At 32.4% G+C, this 13248-nt stretch overlaps 1 pseudogene; it reads left to right on the top strand.

The window, feature by feature from the left end:
- Positions 1-275: 275 nt before the first annotated feature.
- LOC107922561 (pentatricopeptide repeat-containing protein At2g41720-like) lies at positions 276-11840 on the top strand (annotated as a pseudogene).
- The last annotated feature ends 1408 nt before the right edge of the window (positions 11841-13248 follow it).

Below are 13248 nucleotides of genomic sequence, written 5' to 3'. Positions count from 1 at the left end.
AATTATGTTTAAATATGATTAAAATATTTATTATTGATAATAATAATCTTATTAAAATTTAAATAATAATAACAATAATCATTTACCAAGACAAATTTATGCTAAGGGTATTCTAGTCATTTTAGTTTTTTCCATTATGCTATTACACCTCTATTCCATTCAACCAAACACAATATTACTATTACGCCTCTATTCCATTTGATTCAACCAAACAGTTGATTTGCTATTACACCTCTAATCCAATATAGCGAACCAAACGCACCCTAAATCTTCAGCTATGCTAAATAAATTTGCACCCTATTTTTTATATTTCTTTTCCTTTCTTCGAAGTTGTTTTGCTTTATTGATTTTTGTCTTAAAAAATCCACTGGTTTATTGCTAATACTAAAATTTTCCGGGGTTTATTGTCATCCACTCCTGCGGTGGTCTTCGAAACATTCCAACCGTCAAATTAGATGACCACTCTATCCCATCCGCTCCCTATCAAATTCCCTATCAACTCGCCAACTTCCACTCACTCCACTACCTTCAAATCCCTTATCCTTTGCAAGAAACGCAATAACGACACCGCGTTTGAGGAACATAAATCCGGGTTTGTTGACTACGACAAGGGCCAGCACGAGGTTTCCACTCGGGTGAGTGGACTCAGGAAGGCCCATATCCCTAAACGGTACCGTTTGCGTGTAGAAGGCGACCGCTTCCAGAAGGACTGGACCATATCTGATGTGGTCGACCGAGTGCTGGAGGTCAATCATTGGGAAAATGTCGACCCGGTATTGAACCGGTGGGTTGGCCGTTTTGCTAGGAAAAATTTCCCCTTCCTCATTAAGGTATGCCGCGTTCTTATGATTCTATAAAGCTATAAAATACATAGCTGTTAGTCTTTGCATTTTTTTTCTTAAAAAAATTCCAAGCATAAGTGCACATGTTGAATAAGTAAATGTTAAAATTTTCAAATAATGAAAAATGCTTCCCCGCCTCACATTCTTCATTTACTCGTTTTTAATAAGAAAAAAAGAAAAAAGCAGATACAAAAGTAAGAACCAAACAAAGCCTAAGAATAATTAGTGATTAGCGGTTGAAATTGTATCGGTTGAGTGATTTTGATGCTGGATTTGCAGGAACTGACACAAAGGGGTGCAATTGAACATGGTATAAAAGTATTTGAGTGGATGAAAAAGCAGAAGAACTACTGTGCACGAACTTATATCTACAATATGATGATAAGATTACATGCTAGACATAAACGGACAGATCAGGCTAGGGGGTTGTTCTTTGAAATGCAAAAGTGGAGGTAATGCCTTCTGTTTGTTTGATGTTATATAGAATTTAGTGTGTCATTTCCAACTTACATAAACTACGTTTAACCGTATGCAAAACTTTACTCGTGTGGATCTCATGATGTTTATAAAATGGTTAGAAGTCAAGAATAAATTTGCTGTTTGTAGACAAGTACATGTCTGTCTAACAAAAGTGTAGCCTTTTGTAGTTTTTCTATCAAGATCTTTGAAGTCATTATCCTAGTTTAATTATTTCTAATAGAGCTACAGCTACAGACTGCATCAATACAATTGCTCAATTGGCATGAGATCTCAATTAATTATAAACTTTTATAGAATATTCTGAACTCATACATTTTGGTGGGGAGCCTTCATACTAATGACCAAGGAACTGTAATTGGTAGAACCTGGAAAAGTTCTGAACCCCATGTTAATTATATCCTAAATAATGACTATTTGGCTGTAGAACTATGATACGGCCATGATTGATTATCCTTAAGTAACTTTAGGGCACTGTGGATTGCTAGAATATTTCATCATGTTGTTTAAAGCTTTTCAAGTATATGTCTGTCTGAATCAGAAATTGATCGGTAAAGTTGTAAATTGTAATAATATCCCCAAATATCGGAAATTGAAATCCCTAAAAATCAGTTTATGGAGTTTAAAAAGGTGTATAAAGAGTTTAATGTTCTACTGTCGTTTAGCCCAAATGTTAAAGATCAGCAGACTTAACAGGAACAAATGACAATTATGAGTTTCCTCATTGACCTTCCTTTGAAGTTCGAGACTGCCAAATCACATATTCTTTCTGGATCTAAAATTTCATCTCTTCAAGATACTTTTACGAGAATGTTGTGTATTGAAAGACACTCATTCAGCTCAGACTAATAATAGTGCTCTTCTTAGAAAACAGAAAACTATCCTTGTACTATAACAACAAGGCTGCCATCAACATAGCTCAAAATCCAGTTAAACATGATGGAACAAAATACATTAAGATTGATCATCACTTTATCAAACAGAAATTGACTATAGGTGCTTTTAGTTCATGTGACATTTGACAAGCAATTAGTTGACGTACTTCTTAATCATGAGAAATATTTTCTTTACCTAAGTACAAAAAAAAACTTAGTAATTCATTAGCTCCTTAACAAAGTTACAGTGGTAATTAGGGAAATTATCTCACTATCAATAGAATTTCGAATATGCAAAAACAATTGAGCATCTTCTCTCAGCCACACTTGTCTAGTATCATCAGTAGGAGGTTCGTTATTCAAGTGATCATCTTTATCAATGCTTTGTAAGTAAATTCTAACCATCTTGCTCCAATCTAGATAATTGGTCTAATTTAATTTGTGCTCTGTAATTTTCAACATTATCAAAATCATCTCGCTTTAAGGACTTTAGGTTTTATTGCCATCCTTTAAATCCAAGTAACAATGGATAAAACAAGTAAAGAAAATTTAAAGAACCAAATTTCAAGAAAAATATCCCAAAATAACCCAAGGAAAGCCACCAACTTCAAACCGGAAGAGGGGAATCATCTGAATTTCCTAAAACTTATTAGCCACAAAATGCCCAAACAATCACACAAATCCAAACCGATACAAATTCCCTAAAACCCAGCTCTGATCAGGCACACCCAAAGGCTGGGTTATGTTCAAACAGACTAGTCCGTACTGGAGGAAGAATTCGGTGAAAAGAAGGCCTCCCAGGCTTCCCCATGCACCGCCATGTGACGAAGGATTGCTCAGCTTTGGATGGTGCGTGAGCTTCACACACTTGCTTTCCAGTTGTCAGGAGTTGCAAATCTGCTGAAGAAATGATGGCACTCCTTTTGCTGGCAGTGCACACTATAAAATCACTTTAAAAGTGACTCATTCAAATACCCCAAAAAACAATGAAACACAAACCCCCCCCCCCCCCCCAAAAAAAAAAAGAGCTGAAAGGCACTGATTCCATGTAACCAAAGTTGGAATCGAGAAGAGTGTAAGAAGAAAATTATGAGAAGAGCATCTCATTTATACAAGTTACTATAGTCAACTTAAGGAAATTGTTATGATCCTATTAGTATCTTTAGATTTATTGTACATAATTCTAGGGATTAATTAGCATTAAATTAGGTATCTTTCCTTCTTTGTATATCTAGGTACTAGTATAAATATGTTATGTAGCATAATGTATAGGCACAAGAAATTATTTTAGAGCCAAAACAGTGACTGTAAGGCTGTTTTCTTTTTCTTTTTTCTTTCTTTCTCTTTTTCTCTCTCACTCGATTTCACAGAAATAAATCAAAGTAAATAAAACCCATACACAGTAATATCAGATTTAGCCTAAATAATATCTTATTTACAACAAAGATTATAATGTAATTTACATGAAATGACATAAATAGTGTAATACAAGCAGGTGACAGATTGATATGCATGGCTGACACTAAAATGATATGTGCATGTATTGTTAGCTTTGGAGTTTTATAACTTTCCAAGCAATAGGCTTCTTGTATCATCAAATGTTATAAATATTAACTTTTGAAGTATTTGACGGTTTCTCATTCAAAAATCTTATTTAACTTTGTGGTGACATAATAATTCCATAATATCTCTGCTGTAGGTGCAAACCTGATGTTGACACATACAATGCTCTTATCCATGCACATGGTCAAGTTGGTCAATGGCGTTGGGCTATGAATATCATGGAAGACATGCTCAGTGCAGCTGTGTGTATTTGTATTTTTGTTCCCTAATGACTCTTTGTGGGTATAGCTTGAGTGAGCTTCTTTTTGTTATTTTCACATTGAAATCATACTGCATATAAAATAAATGTTCACAATACTACATGGTGCGTTCATTTTCTTGCAATAGTCACTGTTATTATTGTTAAGGTCAAACAACACCCACAAAGTGCTTCTATTATTATCTAGTTGTTACTATAATTATTGTTATGGTTGATACAAATTTGGTGTCTGCAGGCTGTACTATTCATATAATCTTCCCCTGGTTGATTGAGCAGATTGCTTTGCATGATTTTTATTGGTCACATGCTTCAAGTCCCACTTTTAAGTTTGTAAATTCATTCAGAGTTGCACATAGTGAGATAAATTATATGGTTTAGAATTATGGAAGTTTATATGGGATTTAATAGTTTTGTCAGGGGTTTCCCCTTCAAACTAGAATAAGCAATAAAAATTGATGTGCCATAAAGGGTGCTTCTTTCTTTTCCAGTTCTCTGATAAATATTTGGAGGAAAATAGATAGAGGAAGAAACCAAATAAAACTTTCATGCATGCAGTGTACATGATAACATAACAGTGAAGTTAGCACATATTTTTTTTTATATAGATAGATAGCATCAATGCTTTGATGTTTTCTTGTTTTATAAAAAATAAATCAACCTAGCTTTTTCTATTAAGCAACTTTTCTTTCCCTAATTTCTTTTTCCATCTCTTCAGAAATTTTATGTCTTTTCAACAAGAGATGTTTGTAACCTTAATGTATATGGGCAGATCCCTCCAAGTCGATCAACTTATAACAACTTGATAAACGCTTGTGGATCTAGTGGAAACTGGAGAGAAGCTCTGAAGGTTTGCAAGAAAATGACGGAAAATGGAGTTGGACCAGATCTGGTGACACATAACATTGTATTGTCAGCATATAAGAGTGGGGCCCAGTATTCAAAAGCTTTATCTTATTTTGAATTGATGAAAGGGACACATATTCGTCCTGATACAACTACACTCAATATTGTGATAAATTGCCTAGTGAAGCTCGGACAATATGGAAAAGCTATGGATATATTTAATTCCATGAGAGATGAGAGAGCAGATTCCCGACCTGACATCGTTACATTCACTAGCATCATTCACCTATATTCTGTTTGTGGACAGATAGAAAACTGTAAGGCTGTGTTCAGTGCAATGCTTGCAGAAGGTATACAACCCAATATTGTTTCATATAACACACTAATGGCTGCGTATGCTTCACATGGAATGAGTAAAGAGGCAGTTGCTGTTTTTGACCAGATAAAACAAAATGGATTTCGTCTAGATGTTGTTTCTTATACTTCTTTACTTAATGCTTATGGAAGATCGCAGCTACCTGAAAAAGCTAGAGAAATTTTTGATATGATGAAGAGAAAAAATGTTAAACCTAATCTTGTAAGTTATAATGCATTGATTGATGCCTATGGATCCAATGGTTTATTAGCTGAGGCTGTAGAAGTCTTGCGTCAAATGGAGCAAGAAGGGATTAAGCCAAACATCGTCTCAATTTGCACCCTTTTAGCTGCCTGTGGGCGCTGCAGAAAGTGAATATTGATGCTGTACTGTCAGCAGCTGAGCTGCGATGTATCAAGCTGAATACAGTTGCCTACAATTCAGCAATTGGAAGCTATATGAATGTCGGAGAGTTTGAGAAGGCGATAGCTTTGTACAAATCCATGAGGAAAAGGAAAGTCTTAGCAGATTCTGTTACTTATACAGTATTAATAAGTGGTTCCTATAAACTGTCCAGATATAGTGAGGCACTTGGGTTTCTTGATGACATGGTTGGTTTAAAAATTCCCTTAACGAAGGAGGTGTACTCATCTCTTATTTGTGTCTACAGTAAACAGGCAGGTGCTTCTGCACGGTGTGCTTCTTAATTGCTGATATACAACTTGAGGGAAATGTTTTCTTATTTATTTTATTCTTCCTTTTAACACCCATTTCAGGGCCAAGTTGCTGAAGCTGAATCAATGTTCAACATGATGAAGGTTTCTGGTTGTTGTCCTGATGTTGTTGCATATACTGCGATGCTGCATGCTTATAATTCTGCAGGTAAGTTGCATGATACACTTCTGAAGTAACTAACCCACTGTGGAGACCAATTCTGGATAAATGTACAAGCTATAGGAGGAAGTGATCTTTTTGTCGAAGAAATTTTATTATCACAGCTGATCTTTTCTTAAAATGTTTTTTCTATTATATACCTGGAAGTTTATTGGTTAATTTCATGGTACGGTGTGAGCTTAGTTCTTTGTTATTTATTGGTTGAACTTGTCTAAAGAACATTTTCCACTTTGTCTTGGACATTTATTTAAAGCTGCATCAGAACTGGCTATTTCTCATGCTAATATGTTCAATTTGTTTGTAAGTATGTCTTCTTTAGCTGGAAAAACTACTTCTTTGGGAACTAAAAACTTGGTGCTTATTAACTACAGAAAATTGGGCAAAAGCTTCTGCAATCTTCCTAGAGATGGAAGAAAATGGTATCCAACCAGACTCTATAGCATGTTGTGCTCTACTGCGAGCTTTTAACAAGGGAGGACAACCGTCCAAAGTTCTTGTTTTGGCAAAGTATATGAGAGAGAAAGCAATTCCTTTAAATGATGCTGTTTTCTTTGAAATGGTATCAGCTTGTAGCATGTAAGTTTCATGTCTTTATTTTCTGAAAAGAAATCATGTTTCATTAGCTTTTTCCCCTTTTGTCAAAAATATTGCTTATTGTTTATTATTTTTTAGAGTGCTTGATACCTGATGCAGATCTTTCCATTTTACTCTTATAGCAGAGGAAAATTAACTTTTGAAAGAGTTCCAGAATTTGAGGATAATGAATCTAATTTAACCAATTCTATTGAAACCGAGTTGTATCCTTTTTGCGTTTTTAAAGGAAGAACATGTATAGAAGAAATTAATTTTGTTGGGGCCACAGCCAACATTGCTTGCCTGTACACAATTTCACGATATATCCTACATGACAAAATAGATCCTTTTTTCATTGAACATTCAGTATGCTTTATCTGCTTACTAGAAACTAACATTGGGGGATTCAAATGAAGTTTACAAGATTGGAAGACTACAATTGACCTGATCAAACTAATGGAGCCTTGGTTCCCTTTGGTTTCCATTGGGCTTTTGAATCAGCTTCTTAATCTGCTTGGGAAGAGTGGAAAGATTGAATCCATGATGAAGGTACTTGATTTCCTTAATGTTTATACATGCAACAGAAGTCCTTGCTGTTGCTCTGTCTTTCAAAAACTCCAAAGTTCTCATGTTCTATCTTACCACTAAGGTTAAAGGTTGGTTCGGTGTTTGATTATTCTTATTCTCCACTTCCTATTTTTTTTTCTTTGGAAAACGTGCAGCTGTTTTACAAGATAATAGCATCAGGTGTTCCAGTCAGTTTCAACACCTACTCAATCTTGTTGAAAAATCTGTTGGCAGCTGAAAATTGGCGGAAATATATAGAGGTTATACTCTGTATTATCTGTTAACCATTAGAGCGTCTATCTTCAATCCACACACCATAGAGTTTCTTAGATAAATGATGTAAATGGTGTTGGATTCATCTGTTTTTCTAGTTTTAACATCTGGCATGATGGCTAAATGTTTGAAATCTGAACGGCCTTTGAATTAGGAGACGCAGGTCCTCAAAACATCTTACTTTTCTGCAATGGCATTATGGTACAAAATGCGTTATAAGACTCAAATCTCCTCGACAAATCTCTGTGCAGGTTCTTCAGTGGATGGAGGATTCCGGAATTCAACCTTCGAAAGGGATGTTTGTTGATATTGTCTCCTTTTCACAGAAAAGATGTGGGGTTGAATATGCAGATAAAATAAAAGAAAAAGTAGGTAAGCTGAAGTTATTTCTGCCATGATAAGCATTACTTTAGTGTTATTTTATTTTATTTAAGGAGAAAATATAGTTTTATTATTTCTTTCACCTTTTGTAGTATGGTTTTAAACTTAAAAGAGACTATTACATGTTTCTTCATTAAACCAAGTAAAGGCTTACTAAAAACAAAAACTAATAGATAAGACAAATTTCCTTTTTCAATCTAAAGGTTCAATTATTCTATGTTAATAAATTTGTTTCAAGCATACTCCTCGTTTTAACTTTGTTTAGAAAATTATGTTTTAGGAATTGGTTCTAAAAATTTATCGAAATAAAATATGTAAAAATAATTTAGTTTAGTTTTTATATAATTATTGGTTTAATTATTGTAATAAGATATGTAAAAATTATTTTCGAGTTGTAATACCACACCTTTGAGTGTAATGGTGCACTCATCTCACGGTAGATGTAATGTGTGAGTTTCATCTCTTTCTCTAACAAAGCATTGATAAATGGAAGCTTCAATTCAAATCCACGAAACATATGAGACGCATGCAAGAATTTTACATCATTTAAGTACTACTCTATAATGCGTGGTGGTTTGACACTTAAATTGTGTATATGTATCTGAATTATATAGTCTTTGTCCCCAAAAGACCATTTCACACATATGACAATTTCAATATAGAACTTCAAATCAACAAAACCCTTTTCATGCATGAACCATTATCATTTTCTTATGTCCACAACTCAAATACATGAATTTGACCATTTTCTACTTAGAACTAAGTAATTCTAGTTATATACCATTGACAAAATTAAAAGAACTGTACAAACTTTGTTGAGTCGAAGGTTGTTGCCTGGATGTTGAATTCACCTCTCGGGACTTCGAGAATTACCTATACCTATGGAAACCGTCTTCGATTAAATGCTCAAATATAAATGGAGTAATATCAAAATAGTCTCTAAAAGTTTATCAAAATTTCAATATAGTCTATCCACTTTAAAATTTATCAAAATTTTGATATGGTCCCTCATTTTATAAATTTTATTTTAAAATAGTATGTTATTTTCTAAACTAAAAAACACTAAAAAATTAAATTAAAAATTATTATAAGAATTTAAAAAATTAAAAAAATTGAAATTCAATTACTTCTAAAATATGGGAATTTAAAATTTACTAATTAAAGAAATTGTATTTACACTTTTATATTGGAAATTATATGGTACTTTTAAACTTACAAAATGGTTTTCATATTGGTATTTTTTTACTAATAATAAAAAATTACAAAAAAACATAATTTTAAATTGGATGGACTATATTGAAAATTTTATATACATTCACGGGCCATTTAATAAAATCATAAATGTTGAAAAATGATGTTATATCATAAATGACCCTTGAATGCATATCAAATTTCCAATATAGCCCATCCAATTTAAAATTATAATATTTGCAAAGCAATGAAAGCATAGAAACAAGCGGTTCTTTGGTGGTTGCGCTTTCTATGCTTTGGGCTTAAAATGGAAAATATCACAAATGGTCCCTCAACATTTTATTAAAAATTCAAAAGATAATTTTTTTTAAAGATGAGATTAAAAAATTCAACGTCATATTTGCTTGTAGTTCCCACCAAAGTCTTAGATTGAAATATGTTAATATTGTATTGAAACTGGGGGGAAAGACAATTGAAAAAGCAACTAAAATTTGTAATCATGAAATTTTGATAAAATATGGGGACTATTAATGATATTTTACCATTCATAGGTGTCAGAAAAGATATTACAGACGCTTGAAGAGAGCACGAAAGAGGGGGCAGATTGAATTCTGAAAAGAAGAATGTTCAAAATTTTGAGCAATTGCGACATACATTCCTTTCTGGCAAGCCTTCCTCTTATTCATCGTCCCTCCCCAAACGAAGTTGCAGAACTAATGAAAGGAAATGTGCTTCATACCCATTCAACCTACTCTTAACCTTATCCTCCCATAAAAAAGTGGCATCCCAAGGTAGATACTAATAATCACCCAAGAACCCTCACAGCATGTTTCTTCCTCATCATTTTCACTTTCACCACATTTCTTCCTCGACATTTTTCCCTCAGTACTGGGAGAAGGCAGAGTTTCCATTCCAAATTGTTCCCAAACTTGGTGCTCTTCGTATTTCTCAAGGTTATTCCTATGCAGGTTTTGGTTTTTAGCTTATTTGTTCCTTGAAGTGGAAATCAAGCAAGATGTTTGGTTATTTCTGGGTTGCAGGGTTATGGATGCCCAGGTCTCTCCCTCACTGGAAGTGCTATTGCTCTCACATTGCTATTGGTTTCTTAGGGTTTTTGTTTGTTTTTGAAGGATAAACCAGTGAAGTTAATCTCATGTTGAAGATCTTCAAGAAGAAAACATCTCCCAAAGGTATTTTAGATTTGATTCTATCGTTGCTTTCTTGCTCTCTTTTTCTTTTTCCTGCATTTTGCGGTCATTCTCTAATTGCTCACTTCCTCTGTTAATTCTGTTTCACTGTGTTTTTTTCATTATTTTTAAATTTTTATTTCATTTTTTTTTGTAATTCCAGATGCTTTGCGGTCGAGCAAGAGAGAAATGGCGGTTGCAACACGAGGTATGTGTTTTTTTTTTAAATTCTCTATCTACTTCACATAAAATCTTTGTTGCTAGAGCTTTTTCATTTCTCCTAAATTATACGAATCTGACATCTGTGTTCTGAAACATATTTGATTTGAATGAGTGATTATGATTCTCGAAATGTAAGGAAAAATGCTTACCTGAAAGTTGAATTCTTAGATTCTGGATTGAAGTTTGTTCATTCTTCCGTTGGAGCTGAAGTTTTATGTGGAATCATATAATATGATTTGTACCCTTTTACTTCTACTTCTTATTTTAACCCCTTTCTTGCATGTGATCTTTGCTGAGACAATCGATTTAAAAAAAAAAAAAAGAGTGCAAGGAATTTGGCCATTTGTGGTTAGGAATTAAGCTTAATTGACTGAACTTGCTATTTTGAACAACCATTTCCTTTCGTGATATATACTGTGTGCTGGAATTTTCTTACATCTTTTTCTTCTCTTGTCTGTCATTCGTGTAATTAAATGTTATTCATGGAGAACTTGCAACTCGTTTTTAGCACATTAACTCTGCTCTGGTTTGTTCAGTTGCTATAGTAGTCTGGGAGTGATTATGCTGAGGCCATGTTGCTTTGGCTTTTAATTTTCCTTGAAGTACCATGTATGAAACATATTAAGACATGGATATGGAGGTATGACCCTCTTAAGAGTTGAGCATATACATCTCAAACACATACGAATATCCTACATGCATCCCTAGTCTGACTAACATAGGTATTAGGTTATAGCTATTCAACCTTAAACACTTCATTTTGTCCTTATTATTAGTATCTAGGATGACCATATGATACTGGATGCGTTCAAATGTAGTTATGGGGAGAAAGTTGCCACTGGTTTTAAACTTCTAATATCATTAGCGATAGCCTTTCCTTTTTCCCCTGCATCTGCATCTGGTGGTCTTTTTCTTTTTGTAATATTATTCCGCTTATCATTATACTTATTGGATGTTTATTTGCACAGTTTTGTCTTATAGTTTAAAGCGAGAGACATGGAGGAAAATGCTTTACTATTAAGTTGTGGAATTTTAATGCTTTACTATTAGACTGAAATGTATTCATTTAATACCTTGTTCTGCAATTTTACTTTCTTTTATGGTTTGGAGCTTTAATATTTTAACACAAGTGATGTCAATTTATTGGTCATCATTGTAACTCCTAAAGGAAATTAATTTATTGGTCATCATTGTAGGTTGAAGGTAGCAACAAGAAGGGGAAAAATATCAGAAGATTTCTTGCTGGCCATTAAAAATTATGGTTGTGTTGATGATATTTTGATAACTTTTTGTGTTTGTAATATTTGGATGGTATAATGACATGATAGAATTTCATTACAATGTTGTAACTTTTTGATGTTGTAAAATTGTATAACATATGGATTATGACATCTAAACTAATGAAATCCTGTAACTTTTTGTTAATATATGAATATTATGTTTGCATGTGAAATATTGTTTCACTAATGATATTATAGCACATTAAATATGTATTGCAGTTTAAAAATAATAAAGTAGATTATATATTATTTTTATAATATTATATATTAAGATTTTAGTAAATTTATATAATAATCATTATATTAAATTATTTTTAATAATAATCTTATTAAAATTTAATAACAATAATCATCTACTTAAAAAAAATTTTGCTAAGTATATTCTAGTCGTTTTAGTTTTTTACCTTATGCTATTACAACATCATTCTATTCAATCAAACAAAAGAATAGTATTACAGTTCTATTTCATTCCATTCAACCAAACAATTGAATTACTGATTACAGTTCTATTCCATTATAGCTCTGTTTCATTATAGCCCTATTTAATTACAGTTCTATTCTATTACAGTGAACCAAAAAATACCCTTACTTATTAAAAAAAATAATTTTTGTTAAATCTATTATTGAGTTGGTAATTTGTTTAAAGGTGTCACCTACTCAATAAAAGATTTAAATATAGCAAGTAATAGATAATAATAATTTTAAAAATTGATAAATTCAAAGTAGTACATCGAAACACATCAGTATCTACTCGTACTAAAACAAAAACAATATATCCACTTATATGATGTTACCTACTTTGTAATTACATTGAAACCCAATGATCGAATAAAGGGTGACACCAACTCAGTAAAATATTTAGATGTAATAAGTAATAATACTTTGGTTGAAATGATAAAACAGATATAATACCATTTATTTTGTGAAGGAATGATCTTTTCATCGTTACCCAACTAATTGATGCGTAATTGATATGTGACAAAAATTCAAAGTCTTAACATTTAGTATAGTTTGTTTGTTTTTTCTAGATGTTTTATTAGTTTTTTTAAAAATATATATATTAATATTATATTTATCTATACTATATTTAAAGGGCTTATTGAATTGGTGTCCCATTTCAAACAGGTCTCAAATTAGTTGAGCAATTATCGAAAACCTTCCTTCTATAAAATAATAAACATTACCATGGAAATAATTTTTTCATTTAAAATCATATGCAAAGGCGAAGCCAAAACAATTTTTTATGTTCCGAATGAAATTTTATATTTTTATAGTTTATATATTTATAATTTTTAAAGGATTAAATTAAATTTTTATAATTTTATGGGAGCCAAACTGTAATTTTATTGGTATAACAGAACCTGATGATTTGTAGTTAACCACTGTAATTTTTGTGGAATTGATAAACATTATAAAGATATAAGTATATCACGAGTTAACCAAACACTAATTTTATTAAAATATTA

This window comes from Gossypium hirsutum, chromosome D05 (genome assembly GCF_007990345.1).
Source record: "Gossypium hirsutum isolate 1008001.06 chromosome D05, Gossypium_hirsutum_v2.1, whole genome shotgun sequence".
In the NCBI taxonomy this organism is placed as follows: Eukaryota; Viridiplantae; Streptophyta; class Magnoliopsida; order Malvales; family Malvaceae; genus Gossypium; species Gossypium hirsutum.
This window is presented reverse-complemented; position numbering and strand designations above follow the sequence as displayed.